Source organism: Xiphias gladius, chromosome 10 (genome assembly GCF_016859285.1).
Source record: "Xiphias gladius isolate SHS-SW01 ecotype Sanya breed wild chromosome 10, ASM1685928v1, whole genome shotgun sequence".
NCBI classification, from domain to species: domain Eukaryota; kingdom Metazoa; phylum Chordata; class Actinopteri; order Istiophoriformes; family Xiphiidae; genus Xiphias; species Xiphias gladius.
Window position 1 is genome coordinate 2228426 of NC_053409.1, and position 13912 is coordinate 2242337.

Genomic DNA, 13912 nt, shown 5'->3' on the forward strand with positions numbered 1-13912 from the left:
TAAATCTCACTGGAAGACAATGATTCAGATTTTCATGACCTAATATTATTCCAAAAACAATATCTGAGGAAAGTACATTGTATTTTTTGTATATATATAAACAGGTCCTATAAATTTGGTTTGATCCTGATTAGTGTCTTCTTTGCAGAGAAAAGGAATCAGGATTTTAGCAAAGGGTTTGTCTCTGTACTGGAACATGCTGAACACCCTCAGTCTGACAGTCACAAGCTCAAATCAAAGCAGTAATTCCAACTTCCTACTGGAGCAGAAACACAGTTACTGTCACTGAATTTTACTGATTTACTGAAGCAAAGACACCAAAAAAAAAGAAAAAAACAGGGACGTGGCAATTTTTAAATGAGTTATTCCTGTCTTCCAGGGGCTCATTGGTTTCAGTTAATTTTAGTGCGCTATCAAAATTAACCTATAGAGACCTCAAACTTGCTCAACATAGCTAATACATCATAATGAAACATATCAGCATGGGTTTTTGTAAAAGTTACTTAATTTTGGAGTTTTAATAGTCTTTAAATCACAGAGTGAATCCTTCCTGGTGGTGCAAGAAGTAACTCTGCAAAGTAGTGACACTTTCAAAAGAAAATGTCAGGCAGCCAATATGATAATTAGTAGCTCAGATGAGAGGATGATTATACTTTCTACAGAAAGTGTATTGTACCACATCAGTTGGAGCCAGAGCATACTGAGAAGGAAATGGTGCTGGAGCGAGCAGATAGCCAGAGGAGACACTGCAGCTACATTATCGGATTAACCAGACTCTGGAAGGAACAGATGGCAGCTAGTGGTGTAGTTGTAACACAAGCCAAACTATGCAATCCACAATGAATGCATTTGCTGCTTTGAATGGGACATTTTGGAGGAGTTGGAGTGAAGCAGTGATGCTGCGAATGAATCGACAGTCCCAAAAAATCTACGGGAATGGGCCCTGATGGTACCCTGTCAGACACAATTAAGTTAGTTACTTTCTTTTCACCATAATAAACCTTTAAATAATGATAGGTAGGGAGGCTTTACGTTAATGTAACCCGACTGTGGCCTATCACATCACCTCCAAGCAGAACGTCATGGGGGGGATCAGAGGAGAGTACTTCCTCCTGTGCTGTCAGAGCAAAATATCCCTCTGTTTCTGACACCTACTCTGGGTTCAAGGATATGGGAGATGCCCAAGCCTTTGTATAATTCACAGAGTTTACTCTTTATTACTATGTTATTTATTATTATTAATTATAATTAATCTAATAATATTATTTATTGTTTATTATTATTTTTATTATTATTAGTCTTCATTGCAAATTAACTCGATATTTATATCAGAAAAGATTATAGAGCTACATGTACTTGTTATTAATGATCTATAGAATTCCCTCTCTGTTATAAAGATTCAGCATAACACTACATTACATTGTGAATGTTCTGCTTTTGGAATAAAAATACACTTTACACTATAAAATGCCATAATTATGTTAAACTGAAACCAAAGATGCAACTTTTTGACTATATTGAAGACGTAGCCTACAATGTTGGGTACACACACACAGAAAAGTGTTTCCTATCAGATGTTACTGACACAAAATCTGATGACTTGAAGTCCACACCATTCAGCCAATTTTTAAGTGCCATTTTTTTTAATAAAGTTGACACACATACAAGCACTCACCAGTGGGCGCTAAGGCAAAAGTTAAATGTGGGCCCATATTCATTCCTGGTTCCTCCCACACTGTTAATAGTGTATTTATTAGTTAGTAATTAGACATTTCTTTGTGGATTCGTCATTAAACATGGTTTTATTTAGCAAAGCACAACTTTTAGGTACTGCAATATTGCAGTTTGGTGGAATGCCATATCCTTTCAGGTTTTCGCATTGCTTTAGTATGTGGATGTGGGAGTTAAACCATGGCCTCCTCTGTTCTATTATCTTCTTTTTTATAGGGGCAATAGAGTTGAGTGTCATTCTCATTGAGCTTGCCACACTATCAACAAGTTAGCATAGGAGTTCTCTGTTATATTGAAACACGGCAGTGAATTAAGTGCTGATGGAATCAATTCATTAAATTTAGCTACAGTACTGTCACTATCCTTTGGCTCAGTAGGTAGAGCAGGTTGCCCACTAACTGGAAGGACAGTGCTTTAATTCCTGGCTCCCGCAGTCCACACGTCCAAGTGTGGACAAGATACTGAACCCCAAAATCCCCCCAATGTATCATCAGTGTGTGAGTGTGTGTACATGTATAGAAAGCGCTGTATTTATAGAAAAGCGCTGTATGAATGTGTATGTGAATGGTTGAATGTGGCATATAGTGTAAAGCGCTATTAGTGGTCGATAAAACTATAAAAGGGCTATATATGTGCAGTCCCTTTACCATCCATTTCCATCTAGTATAGACATTTTTGCCTAATAGTGTGTGGTCCAGTAACAGGAATTCAAAAGTAATTAAAAAGTGGTCCGATAAAAGAGGATTCTGCAGAAGGATTATTAAATGTTCAATTCCGATGCCATAAGCCAGAAAAAGGTCGAGGGTTTGGTTCAAACAGTGAGTGGGTTTATTTACACTCTGAGAGAAGCCAATTGAGTCTAATAATGAGATAAACGCAGTTCTAAGGTTCATTATCAGCATCCATATGAATATTTACATCAGATGCTAGGAATACTTTATCTGTACTAAGGACTAAACTTGATTAACAAAAATGGCTCTAATAATAATAGGCTTTAATGTTTTCCCTGGTTGGGTGTGCAACACTAAGAACCAGGCTTCTGAATGAGTTATAATTGAGTTTAGATCTAGGGTTGGTAAATAGGCTTGTGTTGAAAATGGCTGCAACTCCACCTCCTCAGCTGGTACCCAAAGGAATATGCATGTTAATATGACTGAGGGGGTGGGATTCCTTCACATATTCTTGATGACACAGCGTGGTTTTAGTAAGACAAAATAAATCAATATGATGATTTGATGTTAGACGGTGTATGAATACAGATGAGATTTAGATGAGAGCGATCTAATGTTTAAGAGTCCACATTTAATTCTTCTATTTTGTGGTACTTTTGCAGTGGTGGTTTTTGTGTCAAATTTTTTATTAGGTTTTAGTGTACATCTCCTTTTCTGTTTATTTTTGAGTTAATTAATTTAGGTGGTCGTGGGGCAGACACAGTCTCTATGGGGGTTTGGGTGGGTGACTGCCTTACTGGAAGCACAGAGAAGCGTGTAAGACTGCTACTCTGCCTCCTGTTCTCAACTGTGGGTTGTCATGGTTTTGGTCTACTAATAAACTCAATCAGATTTCTAGATTTGAGAGCTGCTCCATCCAAAGTGGGGTGTATGCTGTCTCTCCTAATCGGACCAGGTCTTCCCCAGAATGTTCACCATTATTTATACTGTACTATATACAACATAAGAGCGGAACTAGTCCAAAACACTATCAGAAAGGATGACCTAGTTCCCAAGGTGCTCAATATGAAAATTGTGGTCAGCTGTATCAAAGGCAGCACTCATATCTAATAGAACTAAATCTGAGAACTTGTTGGCATCAGTGTTGATCATGAGATGACTGACAACTTAAATGAGGGCTGTCTCAGTGCTGTGATTTGCCCTGAACCCAGACTGAAACTTTTCTAAAATATTATTTTTGTTCAGGTAATTGGTAATTTGGCTAAAAACAACTTTCCAGTATCTTCCGTAAAAATGGGAGATTTGATGTAGGCCTGTAGTTACTAGACAAAAGTATCAAGGTTTGGTTTTTTGAACAAGGATTTTACAGCTGCAATTCTGAAGGATTCTGGAAAAAATCCAGTTTTGAGAAACATTTTTCTGACAGAGTGAAGTATACAGTTAAAACAATTCTTAAAAAATGTAGTGGGGACTGGGTCAAGACAGCAGGGAGAAGACCTACTTTCATTCGCAAGCGTATATAATTCCTGATCACAAACAGTGGTGAATGTTGACAATATTTCAGTATTTTTATTAAGCCGATTGGATTGGAGTTGTTATCAGCATTTATAACAATAGGCGCTCTTGAGGAGATGATTCTGTTGTTGAAAAAAATACTGCAAATGACCTCACATCTATTGGAAGGTATTTGGTCAAGGACATCATTGACTGGGGCAGGATTGAGCAACAGGTTTATAGTTGTGACCAGTGTTCTAGAATCATTCTTATTCTCTGCAATCACATTAAAGAAATAAGCTCTTCTTGTGGAGTATGGCAGAGTTAATAGATATTAATTTTTCCTTGTAAATATTACGATCGACTTCCTCCATTTTCTGTCTGCTCGTCTACAAGATCTCTTTATCTCATGAACAGAATCTGTCATCCATGGTGACATTTTATTTTTTTCCCTGAACTGGGCACCTGTATTAAAAGATTAGTCAGGCTTCTTTTGAAAAAATCGACCATTTCATTTCATGAGCTGTTCACGTCAGATAGATTGGATAAAGTAACAAGCTCAGAGAATTTAAGCTGGGTTTCAGTGTCTAGTGACGTTTTGCAAACAGTATTTTTTTTTTTTATGTGTGTGTGGTTCCAGTAAAAATGAATCAAAGAATACACAGAACTGATCAGAGAATGTGAAGTCGAACATAGAAACATTCGCAATGCAAAATCGTTTTGACATCACTAGATCAAGTGTATTCCCAAGATGGTGAGGGTACTCAATAACATGCTGGAGGAAGTAGAGGTTCTCAAGTAAGTTTTTGAATTCAAGTGTCAACGAGGTGCTGTGTTTGAGATCATTAACATATATATTAAAATTGCCAGTAATGACAATCCTGTTGTGGCTCATTATGATGGAGGATAAAAATTCTGAGAAATCAGGTAAGATACATGGTTTAGCTGAATACATTTATACTGCTTTTATACACAACAGCAAGCCCCCAAAGCCACTGGGTCTGGGCACGCTAAAACTTTAATCTTCTGAAGGACATAGTTCAGCAACATTTGGCTTCAACTGTCTCACTTAAAAACATAAAATCAAGGTCTCTGGAAAAATAGATAGAATCATTTAGGATCAAAGTTTTATTGTTGAGTGATCTCACATTAAAAGGCACAGCTTAAATAATGGAGGTGTTTGACTGGGATGGTTGATTTTATGGTAAACAGCTATACAGCAACAGCTATTGATTTGTATTTTGTACGTGATATCCTATGGTAACAATGATTTGCATTGCAGTCTGGGCAGGCCTGGTTCCCTTAGTCAAAATACCCTTTACATTAGATATTGGAGGGATAGACAGCTCATAGTCTACATATGAATTTGCACTGGATACATTACTAAAAGGATACTGTGATGGAGGTAGTTGTGAGTTTGTCAGTACCAAGCCTGCTGTTTCTCAGTAAGATGAAGACTGATGTGATGAGCCTTTGGACAAGAGCAGGGTCAGCTTGATGTTGAAGGAAAGTACATAGGAGCCAGTATAATTCAGGTGGAGACTATCACGCTTAAAAAGCTTGGGTCGGTTCAGAAATGAAGTAAAATTATCCACAAAGGGAGTGTTCCTGCTGCTACAGAATCTTTCCATCAATTTCACTGGTGCAGAAAATGGGATTGGGATGTTTTAAAAAGATGTCACGGTTTATTACAGCGAAGATGACATGTCCCTTGCAGACTGGCTGTTGGGTAGAGCCAGTAATTTGCAACAGCATGACTAATCCTATGTAATTAGAATGCATCACAACCACAAGTATGTAATTTGACTGTTTCAAATGTGAATGTTTAGGAGCAGCTTTTGTACAGCATCTAAAATTACATTTAAAAGAAGTGTGTAGTGATGTCAAGAAAACGGCCAACAGAAGAGTTAATCTCAAATTTTAGGAGTTGCAGGAGTTACGTAGAGACTGTAAAGGACAAATATTATGATGGTTTTTTTGTTTTGTTTTGTTTTTTGCTGTTAAAGACCCAGGCCACCCAGGAGAGACCAGCTACTGAACTAAATAAGAAGTGCAGGTAAAGCTTTTTTTTTTTGCCTTAATATAGGAAGTTCAAGTGATTGACAGTTTGTAGGACTCTCTGGTTTTCTTTTCAGATGATGAGACAATAAAACTATTGGCTGGAATTTACCACTGGCAACAACCCAGGGGCAGGAGAGAGAAGACCCACCTAGCTCACTAGTTGCTCCCAGCAGCAGGATCAGCACTGTGGACAACACCATGGGACACAGTCCTGGTGGCCTCATTATTTGGTTTTACTGTATCCCCTTTGAGATCCATTTCAAATTACATTTGATTAAGATGTCAGACTTTGCAATGCAGTGTGCACAGTGTGATCCAAATTTTGTTTATTGCACAGTAATGTAATGTCACAATAACAAATTCCTTTGATTTAATGCTCCCTTTTTTATTTAATGTATCATGGAATGTCCTGTAAAGCTCAACAGTTCGAGTGATGATGAGACTGATTCAGAGCAAAGAAAAAACACAATGATTGATGAATAAAAGCAAAATGTTTGTATGGGGTTGACATTACTTACACAGTCAAACCTGAATAGCACTTTACACTTACAATGTGGTGTGACAGCCATCGTTGCTGACACACAACATAATTGCTGGGTCAGTAGATTTTTATTACAATACATGTTCTTAATTATGTTTCATAAGATGGATTCAACTTAAAGGGAATGCTTCACAGGAATGCTCATTCAATCTCCTGGCACTTTTATTCAGTTTGTAATCAGGAGGCCTTTGTCTGCTGAACTGAAAGGATCAGTCCAATTATAAGTGTTCCTGGTATGGCCACTTAAATGTCTATTCACACATGTTGGAATATAATTTTGTGTTGATATGGTTGGATATTATGTGGTTTACTCTAATCTATCTAAAGTCATCTTCTTATTACCAGTTTGTATGAAGTGCTGCTACTAATGGGGTCACGGGGTGCAAAGAGTGCCATTGGGGGCCCCTTCAGCCTAGGCCTAGGTACAGGTTTAAAATTTTCACACCTATGCAGCTGTAAAAAGGGCAGCTACATGAATGTAATTGTTCATTGATTTAATGCACCCCCTTAGCAGACTTAGCAGACTAAGTGAATCAAAACCGTGTTTTTGAATCATGTAGAATGTCTTCTGGTTTTTTACATCAGAAATGACTCTTCCAAAGAGAGTCAACTGCTCTGTGTGCTGCAAAGTGTACCAAAGTGTACCATGTACCATGTCCAATCAGCAAATTTGTAGCAGTGGACGCTCCTCCTCAACCTAGCCACCGAGAGGGTAAATGCAAGGGATCTGGCCTATGTAGTCTTGGGACGTACATATAAAAGTTCGTCAAACCCACCATGACTCCAGACTCCATAACGGCTGTGTTGCCTCTCCCAGGCCTAGCTAACCAGGGTGATCAGTGCAGTAAGAGCAGTCCTGTCCCATATCACCAAAAAGGTCGTGCTTCATCAATTAAAGATGAAGACAATCAAAATGTCCACAGTGTTGTCCAAGGAAACCATCAAGAGGTGCCGGGAGCCAGCCAAGGCCAAGATCCCACAATTTCTGGGTGTGTGTATAATGGACAGTTGAGGTTCTCTGTCGCTGTCTCTGTTTGTGTGTTTCTCTCTCTCTCTTTCTCTCTGTATGTATGTCTGTGTGTGTGTGTGTGTGTGTGTGTGTGTGTGTGTGTGTGTGTGTGTGTGTGTGTGTGTGTGTGTGTGTGTGTGTGTGTGTGTGTGTGTCTCTCCAAGGTGCTGAAACAATTTTTGTATTCTTTCTTTTGCCATGTCCTCATCTCAGATGAAATGAAGAATGATAACACCCAGCAGCTGCATTACCATTTTTATGGTATTTTGTGGCGTTTGTTGCCAGCATTTATGGACACCCTCCAGAATGCTGAAAAATATGAAGGTGACTGAAGTCCAAGCAGCCAAGACTGGCAGCCAGTCCTGTGATGGTTTTGTTGTCTCTGTAAGTGTGAGAATTTTTACTGATGTGTGGTTATAACATCTGATTTTGGGCATACTCTAATATTTTTACATTTTGCATACTTTTGAATGGGGTGGTCTGGATCCCCATTTGGAAAGCCCACCGTGTCAAAAATGTTCCTGTTTGTCACTTTGACATCTGGAAACCCTGACAGCCCCCTTCAAAAGTGTGCCAAATGTCAGAATATAATGAACTGACCCTTAAATTCTGACAGTTGGAAACACTTTTGAATGGGAGAGTCAGGGTTCCCAAATAGACAATTGCAAATGGCAGAATGTTCCCATTTGTCAGAATGAGAGTTGGTGATGTGTGGATATAATTTGAGTTTTACTGGAAATGTCTGATCCGTAAAGGGCTGTGTGTACCGCAGGTGAGAAAAAAACAAAACCAATAAAGGCTTTAGGGCAGCACAGACTTCTTTTGAGCCTGAAAAATACCAGTGGCTGGAGACCTGGCTTGACCTGATGATGTTCTTCATGGCAGGAAAAGGTCGAGCAAAAAAACATGGTCTACTGCATGCAGGCGGCTTGTGAGGAGATGGGCTTGCCAGGAAAGCCCAACTTGATCGATATTCGTACAGCTGTGTCAGCACATGAGTTCTCTTTAGTCACTCGATCTTTTTGTGTCCGCTCTCTTCTACTGTCTCCAAGCAAAGAACGTCCACTCTGGTGATGTCAGAAAGAAATTTTTCACTTTAATTTGCTACAACATGTAGGGGCAGGTGTGTGTGGATCCAAGTGCAAGAGAGAGAGAGTCAGGCAGAAGTGCAATGTCCAAAATCCAAATCTTTAATCCGAGAGACATAGCAGAGGTCAAAATACCAGGAGTCAGTTAAACCAGGCAACAACGCAGATCAGGAACAGGCAGAATTGAGGGTCACAAAAATACCGGAAAAACAGATCACAGATCACAGGGAATCAATCAGGACTAAATGCGAGAGAGCTTGAACACAAGGGTAACAAAGACAATCTGGCAAGGCATGAGAAATGAGGCGGGGTTTAAATACACAGGAAACAAGACACAGGTGAAAGACATTAACGTGGAGACAGTAATCAAAACAGGCGGGAAAAACCAGGAAGTAAAACAAACAGTAACACAACAGAACCAAGACTTCAAAATAAAACAGGAAATGAATACAGATCCTGACACAACAGGGCTATAGTGGACCGTTTTTATTACATGAATCTCAAAATCCTGGAGATGTGGTGGCATTTCAAGGAGGCTATGTCAGATTCCACCATCCGTGCCTCCACCTCAACCTCTGGAGCTGCCTCATCCTCCAGCAAGACTCCCAAGACTCCCTCCAGGAAGAGGAGCCACCACACTGAAACTTCAGATTCTAGCACTGACTAATAGAGGGACGTGAAATACCAGGAGTCTGGGGATTCCAGCCTGGAGGAGGAGCTTCGGGAGATGCGGGAGGATCAAGAAGAAAATGAGGAGGAAGAATGCCCCCCAAAGTTGACTGAAAGTGTAAGTAAAGACCTTCCATTCTCTTTTAACCCCAGGGAAAGAAAATAAATCTTATTTCGTCCTGTTTAATGTTGAGGCCTGTAAAGAATTCCAATCAGGACACCTGGTGTGTTTTTTGTGTTGCCTCACCAGATGCCCGGAAAGACCAGCACCTATGAACGGTATAAAAAAGTCATGATCAGCCTCAGCCTGCCGGGGGACAAATTTAAAGATGCCCTTAAGGCAACTGGGAAGGCCAAGTAAGCAGCCTCCACGGCTCAGAGGAGGAATGAAGAGAAGAAGCAAAAAGAGGGTGAACAATAGCCCTCTTCATATGGACACACACAGATTTTTTAGAAATAGTTGAATTATTATAATTTTAGTGTTTTATATTTGTATTTTTAAATATTTTTGTAAATAGTTTAAAATGTATTTAATAGTTAAATATGTTTAAAGTGTTTAATATTTTTGTATTTTTTTGAATTTCTGCCATGATTTCTCTCTCTTTATGTGTATATGTGTGTGTGTGTGTGTGTGTGTGTGTATATATATATATATATATATATATATATTCACACACATACCATTCATAATACTATAAATATTTCTTTTTATAGTAGTTTTAATGATTAATATTTACAAAATGCTGTTTGCTGTGTGGTTCTCTGACTAAATCAATTTTTATTGTTTTATTCAGTTGTCTCCTGTTTATTCGCTTATACTGACCCTCATAATTTACAGAAACAACATTGAATGTATACATATGACTATATCAACTTATTCTTATGAAACTGAAATACATTCCATAATAGGGGAGCCCCTTGAATGCTTTCAAAAGGTATTGAAAATGTCAGATTGGAGTCCTTCCCTAATATTTTGACATTTAGCAAACTGTCGAATGGGTAACCAGGATTTCCATTTGGACAGCCAACCATGTCAAAAATGTTGCTGTATGTCACTGTGATATTTAAGAATGTTGAACACTCCACTCAAAAGTGTTCCAAATGTCAAAATATGAGGAAAGGCATACCAATTGCCATAATGTAAGGGTTTACATTATGGCAATTGGTATGCCTTTAGATGGAGTGCTACCATTTGAACAGCCCCCATGTCAAAAATGTTCTTATTTGTCACTGTGACATTTGGTAACCCCGGATGCCCCATTCAAAGTTATTTCAACTGTCTAAATATAAGGGTGAGTTCCTTAAACTCTGACATTTGGCACACCTTTGGGGTAGTCAGTGTTTTAGAGAAATGGCAGAAATTAGAAATGGTGGAAATGTTCTCATTTGTCAGAATGAAACTTTTTGGTCCAGGTACTCCGAGCTGTCATTTCGTGGTCCTGTTACTCTGGAGGACCATGAAGTCCCATGCTAACATTTGGGAACATTTTTGCGATTTGCAGTTGTCCATTTGGAAATACTGATCACCCCATTCAAAGTATATAAGGCATTAACCCTTAAATTTTGACATTTGGCATACCCTTGAAAGGGGTGTTCAGGGTTCCCAAATGTCAAAGACCAAATAATGACTTGATGTTGATTCATCAATGTTAAACGGACATATGTTTTATAATACAGGCTGAACTTTATCCATGACAGTATATGTGTATTCAGGATCAGTCCAAGTGTGACTGAGCCTGCCTGGCCTCTAAGTGAGCGATGCCATCATTACCGGTGTCCTCGCTCCTACCCTCTTTCACTTCAGGTTGAGCAGAGGCTGAGCCTATCACAGCCGTGTTAAAAATTTCTGACACAGGGTTTGACAAATGGGAATATTCTTTGACACAGTGTCTGACAAAAGGGAATGTTTTTGATGTTCCAGATGAGCCTCGGAGGTGTGTTGTGTCAACTGTCAAAAATGTTACTGTTTGTCATATCCCATTTATCAAAAATGTTCCCAAATTGGAGGAAAAAAGCAACCGCTGGTGGCTGTTCCAGGGTACTATAACAAATGGGAACGCCGTCTCAGAACTTTGAAAAATCTTAGCTCAGGACCTGTGGGTCAGATCGGGACACCATTGGTCACCTGGGGTCCCATGAGATATTAATGTGGATCACATGCTTCCTAGATTTTTAGGCCCCCTCCTGTGGATGAGAAGGAAAGGCTGATTTCTGGCCGAAAACCCGCTAACGTGTGAATGGGCAAGGTTGCTAATTGTTGGGGAGCTCCTAAGAGGGATAATTACTGGGAGGACTTATTGGGTAACTGAGAACAGGTGAAGAATAAAACTTGTGGGAAATTGGAGAATGGCAGGAAGTAAAACAAACTGGAATGTGTTAAGGCAAGTAAATACAAAATAAAACAGCAAGTGAAGTTGACTAAAATTCATATTAGCGTCCATGCAAGTCGTCACAGTACCCCCTCCTCTAAAGAAGGCATTGGAAAACGGACTTTCCCCGCACTAGGCTTGACTCTGGTCACAAGAAAGATGGAGTGAATCCTCATGGTCCAAAAAAGGTTGAGGTGGACAACTGCAGGACCTACCACTTTGGAGATGGGAAAGGGACTTATGAATCTGGGAAACAATTTGTGTGACTCCACACCGAGGGCCAGGTCCTTGCTGGAGAGCCAGACCTTTTGTCCGTTCTGATAGTGGGGCATGTGTCAGGTACTGCTTGAAGGCCAAAGCAGGGCAGTACGAGCCTTCCTCCATATGAGGTGACACCTCCGGATGAGGGCCTGAGGGGAGGGAACTGAGACCTCCCCTTACAAGTCAGGGAAAAGCGGGGGATGGTAGCTGTAGACACATTGTAAGGGTGATAAAACTGTTGCATCAACAGGTAGTGAGTTATGTGCATACTCAATCCACAAAAGCTGCTTACTCCATGTGGTTGGGCTCTGAGAAGCCAGGCAGAATAGTCCAGTTTTCACCTCCTGGTTATATTTCTCAGTCTGTCCATGGGATTGGGGATGGTAATCAGATAACAGGCTGACCGTGGCCCCAGTGAACAAGCAGAACTCTTTCCAGAAACAGGACGTGAACTGTGGACCATGGTCTTAAACTATGTCCTGGGGAAGACCATGGAGCTGAAACATGTTAAGCAAAAGAACCTCCACCATCTCTTTGGCGGATGGCAACTTGGACAGGGAAATGAAATGAGCCATCTTGGAAAGACGATCAATGACCAAGAGAATTACCGGGTTCCCTTCAGAGACAGGGAGGCCGGTAACAAGGTCCAGAGAGGTGAGACCAGAGTTGCAGGGGAATGGGCAGAAGATGGAGCATTCCAGCAGGAAGGTGACAAGAGGGTTTGCTCTGGAACCAGACAGGACAAGCAGTAATGTATTCTGTCACCTCCTAACTGGCTGACAGAAGTGTTGATGGATGAAACTCAGAGTCTGACAACACCTGGATGACAGGTGGGCCTCTAGAATGTGCCCACTGGATGATTGGGGAATGGACTGGCTCAGGCACCTGCACCCGTTCGAGTGCGTGCCTCACCCTGCTCTTGAACCCCCACATGACCATTTCAACGATGCAGGTGGGAGGCAGGATGTTAGATGGATTTCTGGGAGGTGCATCGGGGTAAAGCCACCGGGAAAGAGCATTTTTTAAAGCCCGGGCAATGAGAGGGAGAAGTTGAATCGATTAAGGAAAAGTTGATTCTTTTTGCAGAGTGAACGTTATCTAGGTTCTTGTGATCAGTCCAGACCAAAAACAACTGTTCCAACCTCTCTAGCCAGCATCTCCATTCCTCCAAGAAAGTTTGAGGGCCAATAATTCACAATTTCCTATGTCATAGTTCCTCTCTGTCAGAGAAAGTTTTCCGGAAAACAAAGCAAAGGGGTGAAACTTACATAGAGCACTGGGACAGCACTGCCCCACCCCAATATCCAAAGCGTCTACCTCAATAATGAACTGCTGTTTGGTGGTCCAGCAGAGTGAGGATAGGAGCAGAAAACACAAACAAAAAAAAAAAAAAGTTGTTTAAGGGTCTGAAAGGCATGTTCTGCAGCTGGGGTCCACTGGAAAGTGATTCTTGAAGACACGAGAGCATGGAGAGGAGCAGCAATGAAGCTGTAGTTGCAGTTAGCAAATACCAAGAAATGCTGCAACTGTTTGCAACAACTGGGCTGCAGCCACTCAGACTTTACTGACCTTAGAGGGATACATCTTAATACTCCACCCTGCCACAATGAAGCCGAGGCACGGCACTTTATGTACATGGAATTCACACTAATTAACTTTAACAAACAACTGATTCTCCAAGAGCGTCTGGAGAACCCAGCAGACATGTTGGATGTGTCCCTGCTCAGATATTGGGGGAGTAAAAAAAAAAAAAAAATTTTTTTAAATTTAAAAAAAAGACAGACAACATACACAAACACAAACTGGTTGAGTGCATCATTGACGAGGGCTTGAAAAACTGATGTGGTGCTGGTGAGACCAAAAGGCATTACAAGATTCTCACAGTGACCACTGGGTGTGTTGAAAGAGTTTTCCCCTCATCCCTCTTCCTAATCCTAACCAGATGGCACTCATTTCTGAGGTCAAGAGGGTTGCTGCTTGTAAAAGTTCAAATGCAGATGTGATCAAAGTGAGGGGAT